The 8,960-nt window shown below is 38.2% G+C and overlaps 1 pseudogene; it reads right to left on the bottom strand.

The window, feature by feature from the left end:
* Positions 1 to 207: 207 nt before the first annotated feature.
* Positions 208 to 988, bottom strand: LOC103727354 (annotated as a pseudogene).
* Between the last annotated feature and the right edge of the window lie 7,972 nt (positions 989 to 8,960).

Consider the following 8,960-nt stretch of genomic DNA (forward strand, 5'->3'; position numbering starts at 1 on the left):
CAGAGTAGCAAAAAGCCTCCTCCCACCCCCCCAAAAAAGAAAAAGTACACAAAGTTGTCAGAAAAAAAGTGATGGGGAGATATTGGAGGAGTTGGAAGGGAGGGAGTAGGCATAGATTTGGTCAAAACACATTATATACATGTATGAAATTCTCAATAATTTTTTTAAAGTTAAAAAAAAATTTAAAAAATACCCACAGGAGACACCTTAGTTCATCGTTCTAAGTCTGTTGATCTGGTCTTCCATATTGCCAACATCTCCACCTTCCACAAAATGGGCTTTTTTTCATTCCAGTTTCTTGGAGAAGACAATTTGAGGGATCATAGGAAGTTATTTGCTTCCTTAAGGTGTTTCCCAACAGAAGAGATCTCATGAATCACATCCTCCATGCAGATGATGCCATAGTTTCCAAGAGATTGTGCAAAGAGTTCTATGTAAAGAAATCAGCTTCTTATTGATTTTGTCATAACCACGCTTGTGGATAAGTTCATTTACTGACTTCAGGTTGGGATACCCCCTATGCAGTGTATGATTCTACAATCCTAAGCATATTAACTGAAGTTGTGTTGCACTTAACAAAGGTGCCATTGAATAACTGGCCAGGCAAAGAAGCTACAACACCCTGCAGACTTTTGGACTGACACCATTAATACCTCTGATTCTGATGAAAAATGCTAATTTGGGTTCTGCAGGTACACAGGAGTTGTTGGCTTTTCTTGCCCTCCTGGTCTTTCGAATCTCAATTCTGTACATCTGCCTATATTCCTTGTGATACTGCTTAGCCTTTCGTAGATAAGCTGTGTCTTCAGGGAAAACTGCTTTCATAGGCACATTACCTTCAACTCTGAGTAATTCTCTTTTGCTTAAGTGTTTATGGCACAGCAGGAACCTTCTTTTTCTTCTCTGGTGGGGCTTCCTTGGTTCCAGGCAGCACAGAGAGGTTCGATATAGGGATTCTCCCAGGGACACACACTCTGCAGTTTCCCATTCTCCAAAAGTTGTCCAGTTGTGGCCCTCTGTGTGCATCATACTCTGTTGTAAAAGGAAGTTTCACTGGTGAGAGCCAAGCATAATATTTTGACATATGTATTTATTATGATATTGATAGATCAAACTAACTGACATACAAAAAAAAAAAAAGAAAAGAAATGTGATCGGTTGGAAGGTTTTAGTTAATTGGAAGTGACCCTTATCATGGATTGTGGGACCTTTGCGTTTTTCTCTGGTCACCATGATGTAGAGAGGCTTCATTTTCCAGATGTTTCTACCTGTGATGTACTATGCCAGTTCATAAGAGATGAAAACCTTCAAAACTGTGAGCCAAAATAAACCTATCTTCTTTATAGGATGATTTATCAGAGGCATTTATTATAGTTATAAAAAGATGACTGACACACATACATATACACATAGAAAACAAAAATATTCATAGCCAAGCATTTATATACACATATAAATATATAATATATATAGTATAGGTTTTTTAAATAAACATAAACACATGTATATGAAGACACACACAGAGTGAGGGAGTGATAGAGAGAAAGTATTTTCGTTTTTTTAACCTTCTTAGGAATTGTCATGAAAACTTAGGAGAGATTCCCTCATATATACCAAGTAATTGCCATTTTAGTCTGCAATTGCCATTCTTCTTAGAGAAATCTCTACTTTAGATCTGTAATAAAGATTCAATCCACACATAAAAGGGGAAAGTGGCACATGGAAGTTTCATGGTTTGTTTAGTGGTATTGAGATTATTCTAGAGCAAGTGTCTCTTTATTTCAAAGATAGAAGTTCCCTCATGGGGCTGTGTTTGAACTCTTTCTGGAATTCACTAAACTTTTCTAGTCCTGTAGCATTTTACTGTATTAGAAATGAAAATAAAATATAAACATATCTAAAAGAATAATTTCCATAAATCTTTTTAAGAACTCATTTGGCAGGCAACTCTTTAGAAAGTCCAACTCAACCTGAACAGACTTTTTTAGAAGCTTATTTCCTGTTTTTCTCTCCAGGAAACACAGAGAATTGTGTTTTTGAAAAAGCTCCAAGTTTCTTGCTGGCGATAAGCTTCCTCAGTCGATTTTGAGTCTTTCATGCATCAGGTATAAAACCAAAACTTTCTGCCTTAGCAGGGCCCTCGGGCCCAGTCTCCACCTTCTAAAGAGGAATTATTTAAATCATTTTTTTCAATTGAAAAGGTTATTATTATCTGTTACTTTTTTGCTTTTTAATACTTGATGTGCTCTTTTCTTGCATGTTATGCTTTGCTTAAGCGTGGTGCAGTGTGCTGGTGAAGTACATGGACCACAGGGTCAGGGGCCTGTGCTCACCGCCTGATTCTATTCCTTAGTAGCTGGTGGTCTTGGCAAAGGTGACATTTCTATGCTTCATATTCCCTATCTGAAAGAAAAGAAGCATTCTTCATTTAAAGAGCTAATTTATTTAAGTATATAAAAGTATACCTAAAACCTTTTGCACTATAGATATATATTTATTATCGCCATTTTAAATATAATCATCAATATAAGAATTCTGTCCTTTTAAGTTGATGTAATTCCTCTTGCAGGAAAGAGTTCAGTTCTTGATAAATAGCATTTGAGAAAAAAAATTTAAAACTTCCCTAGTTATAAAGGTTATTCTTATTAAAAGAGGCCAACTACTTCATTGCTTTGAAATGATGGCCAGACTGTTTCAAACATTTTTTTGTTTCTAAATACCCTGTATAATGGCTACACTTACTGTCGTGAGTGGTCATCATCAAGGAAGATGACCAACTTCTTGTGGAAATTTCACCCTTGGTGCAGATGGAATTGAATCTTCTTTAATTAATTATATTCCCATGGGTATTTAGTTTTGTTGTTTGTTCATTTGTTTTGTTTCATTTTGCTTTTCCAGTAAATGGCTTCTCACTCTATTATTATCCCCTCCAGCGCCCATTGATTCAGAGAAAATAACAAGGAATTTACTGCTCTGATTTTGAACTGAATCTTGTGGCTGTTTTCATTGTAATTCAAGGCACTGTTTAATCCCTTGCTTAGAAGCTATTGGAGTGAAAATGTTCATGTTGCAGATTTACTTTTTGACAATGATGCATGGGAAGATAATTCTGCAAGAACAAGAAAATATGATACTTGCTGGAAGAAATTCAATGTCACAACCAATTAAAATAAAGAACACCCAATCCCACGTGCTAGCAAAGTGAGGATTCCTTTCAAAGGCTTTGTACTACGCAAAGGATACTTTTCTGGTGTGCCGAAAGTTGTCTCTGGGACTGTCACACTTGGAATTCCAGCAGATTACCCTATCATCAAGTCATCAGTATGCTGCTATTTGAATAAACACAGCTGTTGTTTTCCAAGAAATACGGCTAGGAGTAGCAAGGAAAAAAGGGCAATTAGTGTTATTGAAATGGAGGGGTACTCAGGATGGCACATATATATTTATGAGAGTTTTCGTTTCCGAATAGTCTATTTGCCATGCTGTGAGTGAGCAGTGGGGGAGTAATAAGCCTTCTCCAAATCCTTGCCACTTTACTCTATTCTGTGATCTGTCTAATATTAATTATGAATAGTTTTCATAATTAAATAAATACATATTTTAATTTATGTGACCTTGTTCTATCTTCTCTCATAAATTTTTGAGAGAAAATTTTTTTCTTAAATTTTTTTATGGCGGCATGTTCTGAACACCCATGTATAAGTATAGCGGATAGGATAGCATTTTTAAAAAGTAAACTGGTGATTTCCACTAGTTTTTTTGCTGTTAGACTATCTGAAGAACAAAGATGTCAGGTCTCAGTATCCAGATGGAGCTTGCTTTTTTTAAAGGAAGGGAAGGTGGCTAAGGAAAGTGCTCCTTGTGGTGTAATGAAAGGAATAGTGTATCAGAAAGATCAGACTATACACTAGTGGTGTGACCACAGGAAATGGACTCTGCCTTGAATCTCAAGTTCCTCGTCTACACTGTTGATACTGGCAATGTGGTCCTTAAGGACCCTTTTTATTCCATGGTGCTTTTAATATAGGCCTTTATTATTCAGCTCTGACAGTCAGTTCAGTGCTAAATAACACATGTATTACAGAGACCTATAAGAACTGGTGGCTATCTCATAAATGCACACACACACACACACACACACACACACACAAACAGTATGTAGTCTAGCTGTTTTTATGCTTTTTGTATAAATGAAGACAAATACTAAGATGAATAATTAAGATATTCTTGGTGCTTCATTTACCTAAAATATTTCATATTTGCATAGTCTTAGGTCTTTAGTCTAGGGTTCATTGTTAAGCACTGTGGATCAAGGATGTTGACTTAGCAGGTGAGAAGGTGAATCAGGGAAAGACTAGACAAGAGGGTTTCAAGGTTCTATTATTTATGGGGTAAAACTGCCAGGAAAAATGAAAATAATGTTGGGGAGCCCAAGCCTTTTGAGCACAGGGGCATTGCTGTTGTATACTTTAAAATCATTTCATTATATGTTTAGAGGATGTACCAGTTCTCCTTGCTTGGTGGCTGTAGCTACTTTAGTAATGCCCTGAATCACAGTGACCAAGCTATGTATCTTCTCCTTTTTTTTTTTTTTTAAAAAAATAAGTACTTGATCCCTTATTTTAAAGTGAGTCCTCACATATCTAGTCCAATGAAATTAAATGGTTTAAAGACATGTGACAGACAAAATGACCCAGGTCAAGGGTATTGAAGATGTTTTTTTCCAGTGTGTCTGAGTGGATATGAATGAAAACATTATTTAAAACCTATTCAGAAACTAACAGAAACTCTAAAGCAAAAATGACACAGCTGTATGAATGACATTCAGGGTCCACTTGGAGAAAGGATGACGAGGGCTTTGGCTCCTCAATCAGGACAAGAGCCGTCTATGCAATGTCTGAGGTCTGACTGTGTGACCTTGGGTCCAGCCAGGAGATACTGTGGTCTGGACCCAACCCTCCTCATTAACAGTAGCAACACAAGGTAGTATAGTGCTTTATTCTTTCAGTGCTCCTCTGCATTTATTATCTCATCTCTGATCCATTTTTAGGATGGTGTTAGCCTTACCTCATGCTCTAGCATGTCATCATTTCCTTGGAGACATTACAGTTTTGCTCATAGGTCTACTTTTTCTCCTCATGCTTTGGACAACCTATGCAGGGGGCTGGATGTAGAAGAACCAGGCTGCGAAGTTCAGCTGAAACACAAAGCTTCTAGTTGGGTGTGTCACACAATACATTATAAAGGATGGAATTTAAGCAGGGCTTATGCCGTGGTGCCTGCCTCACTGTGCCACCATGTCAGGCAGACCCACAATGTTTTGTTCATTTGGCCTTCATGCATCTACCTGGCAGAGAAGCACTTATTGTCCCTAATTCTTTGCACCTTAGACCAGTACTCTTTCCTCATAGGCAGTGCTTCCCTACATGTGAGAGAAAGCAATGTTTCAAGTCTGTATTTTTTTCTTATACATATCACTTTCTCTCTCAGAATTAACACTGGATGGGGTGGGGGAAACCGGATTCTCAGCAAATCTTTATCTCAGCCTGTGGCTTGCTAGGACAACATCGCTAGCACAGGAACTTGGGCAATATCTAAGAGGCATTATGCTTTGAAAGAGGGCTGAGATCAAGCAGTCTTCAATCCATCATTAAGACATTTTTTTCCTCTTAAAGTAAACAAAATTTTCATTTCTTCTGCATATTCAGGTCTCTACTACCCTTAGAGCACACACACACACACACACACACACACACACACATACATATATATGTATATATATGATAGATAGACAGACAGACAGACAGACAGACAGACAGACAGACAGACAGATAGATAGATAGATAGATAGATAGATAGATAGATAGATAAAGAGTATTTCTCAGGACTCAGTACCAATTTTGTTCGTTAATATCTTGTTGTTTAGGATTACAAATCCTGTTGGACTATGATTTGTCTACTCAGAAGCCATGACTTACTGCTTGAGTGTGAGCTTCATGGATTTATAAAGAGATTTTTTTATGATTAAAGCCAGAAAGCTGGCTCATGAAAAGTTCTGGTATGTGGTTTTCTACCTTCAGGGTCCATGGAAAGGCTGAGTAAGTTTATTAGTTACTTTTCTGTTGCTGTGATAAAATACAACTTAAAGAAGAAATAATTTATTTGGCTTATGATTCCAGAAGGATAGAGTCCATCATGGCATGGAGGGGCATGGTATGGAGGCAGGAGTGGGAAGCTGAGAGAGCACATCTCAACTACTCCCAGGAAGCAGAGACAAAACAGGGAGCAGGGTGAGGCTATATACCTCCAAAGCCTGGTTCTAGTAATGGACTTTCTTTAGCAAGGAGTCACCTTCTATAGGTCCACAGTCTCCCCAAACTCTGCCACAAACTGGGGACCGAATGTTGAAATGCATGAGCCTATGGGGGACATTTCTCATTTAAACCACAGCAGTAAGTATTGCAAGAGAACAAATGACACATGCACAAGACCAACGTGTAGGGGCAGCATTGTTACTTCTGTTTCCACTTCTGTCATTCCTGAAAGAAGTCCATTGTGTCACATGGAACATGATAACAGGAGACTAGAAGCCATGAACATAGGAGGCCACAGTTGGGCTCAACTAGGGCTTTCAAGATTGGGTTGTAACTGGTGTTTATAGTTTGTAAAAGTGAGTCTGGATAGAGTGCAAGATCTCAGCCAAGAGGTCCAGTTAGGGCCTCACCCATGACTTCACGAAGCCTTCATTCCTTACTCCAGATACAGCCATTCTGGGAGTTAAGACTTCAACATATGAATCTGGGGAGAATGTATATATTATTTAGGCCATAGTATTGTCTAAATTGAAGTCACCACATTGTAGTCAACTCACTTGCGTATTAGTAGAAGACAGATAGGAACTTGGTCACATCCCTGGTACTTTGGGAGAATGTGAGACTGATTGCAATGTGAAGAAGAATCCATTTCTGTTCAGCACATGTATTCATTTGAAGTAGCCACTACAACTCCTGAGAGATATTGGAGTGATATGTTCCAAGGTATGTCTTAGTACCTTTAACCCTGTGACACCTTATAACATTTAATGAAGGTATCCCAAGAGTTCTAGGTCATCCTGGCTGCAGTTGATGGAGGCCTAGGAACCACAGGTGACATTTTAGCCAGTCATTCAGTCATGTCCTTCCTTATACAGTCGGACCTAGAAAATGCCTCTTGTCTGGATAACAGCTTTTCCCTTTAACAATGCTGGCTCAAGTCTGCAGCTCAGTTATAACAATAGCTAACATCTGAGAACTCCCTTTCAGCAAGCTCTGTGCTAGCATGTTACATCCTAGAACTAGGTGATATAATACTCCATTACACAGAAAGGAAACAGGCTCAGATAGGTTAAGTAATTTATAAAAGTTCGTATAATTATTGATAGATGGGGCTGGAATTTAAAGCCAGATAGTCAGATACCAGAGTTTCTTCTCTGACCATTCTCTATGTCATCATCAAATCTGACCACTGAGACATGTAGTGGAGGAATGGTCTGCTTCTACATTGCTCGCCTGCCTCTCCCAATCCCCAGCTCAAAGATAAAGGGACCCTTGTATTAGCATTTGATGTTTGTATGCCAGCCAGGGCCTCAGAATTTGTGCATTTATTACCAAGGTGCATGTGCATTTAGTTGGATTACCTTGACAGGAGTCTTGGGGAAATTTGGCCAGATTTTCAAAGTCTAAGTTAAAATGTTCTATAGATGAAGGAGATCATAGAATTGTTGCCACTAGAACCTGACTGGTGTTAGGATAAATGAACTTTTATCAGTGATGTCATTATTGGTATTTGGGTCAACTGTCAGCTGCATTTATTATCTTCAATGAAAAAATACTTCATTTTATCCTTCATATGATTTCAGTTTTCTTTCTTTCCTTTGATTCTTTCCCTGTCTTCAATTGTTATAAATCAATAATGTATGAACTGTACTATTAAAATACAGTATTTTCTAAATGCATAAAGCCTTTTATAGTGCAATTATTTTTTCTATCCAAATAATTACTTTTTAATTGCCCTGTGTGTTTTATTGAGTATATTTCTAAAGCAGGCAGCTTTAGAAATTAACTATTTCCAAAATCAGGCTTCTACAGGCTGATTCCAGTGAAATAAATGATCAAAACTTCAATAATGGAAGCTGGGTAAAGAAAACAGGGCAGATATATCCCACAAAGCAAAAGTGTTTTGAAACAGAACATTTTATGTGGCCTCCCTTAGAGTTCAGTGGCTTTCTAAAGTGATGGCTCCACACCTTGATTTACTATCCATCCAAAAGTTAAATCAAGGTTGTTTCACAATGCTGCCTTCATTTCAAAGTGTTCTTATTAGGAACTGAGAGCACCCAAACAGAGAGGTGAACATTTAAAGCACAGAGCATAAAATGAAGCTTCACTAATATGAAGCAATTGTTCTGCCTTAGACTCCAGAGAGTTGAATTATACAATTCATACCTAAGAATAAGATGAGCTCCATAATAAGCATGTTTCTCTGTCTCTGAAACTAGGTAGAAAACTTATAAGTGCACCTTCCTGAAAGAGCATTATTACTGGTCTGCAGCTCTGAGCACTCTGTTCTTTCCTAAATGTACCTGACTATTAATTCCCAAGCAGTTGAAAGGAGGCCTTGAATTGGAACTCAGCCCACAATGTGCTTTATGTGGTGTGGCTCCCAGGGGCCCTGCCTCCCACTCTTTTGCAAAGACTCACTTAACTTGATATGCTTATGTATTATACTATTCTTCTTAACAGGAGTGGCCAGGGCTGAGGACAGGGTGGGGTGGGGGAGATCCTGGGTTATAGACTCAATTATAAGGGCTTGGGGAAGGATGCTGATAGGAAGCTAGAACTGGTGGGAGGGAAAACTTCACAGAATATGGTACAGCCTGAAACAGTCCTAGCCTTAGGAAGCACTTGAACTGCATTTGTAAT

This window comes from Nannospalax galili, unplaced genomic scaffold (assembly GCF_000622305.1).
Source record: "Nannospalax galili isolate Female #2095 unplaced genomic scaffold, S.galili_v1.0 scaffold87, whole genome shotgun sequence".
Taxonomy (NCBI): Eukaryota; Metazoa; Chordata; class Mammalia; order Rodentia; family Spalacidae; genus Nannospalax; species Nannospalax galili.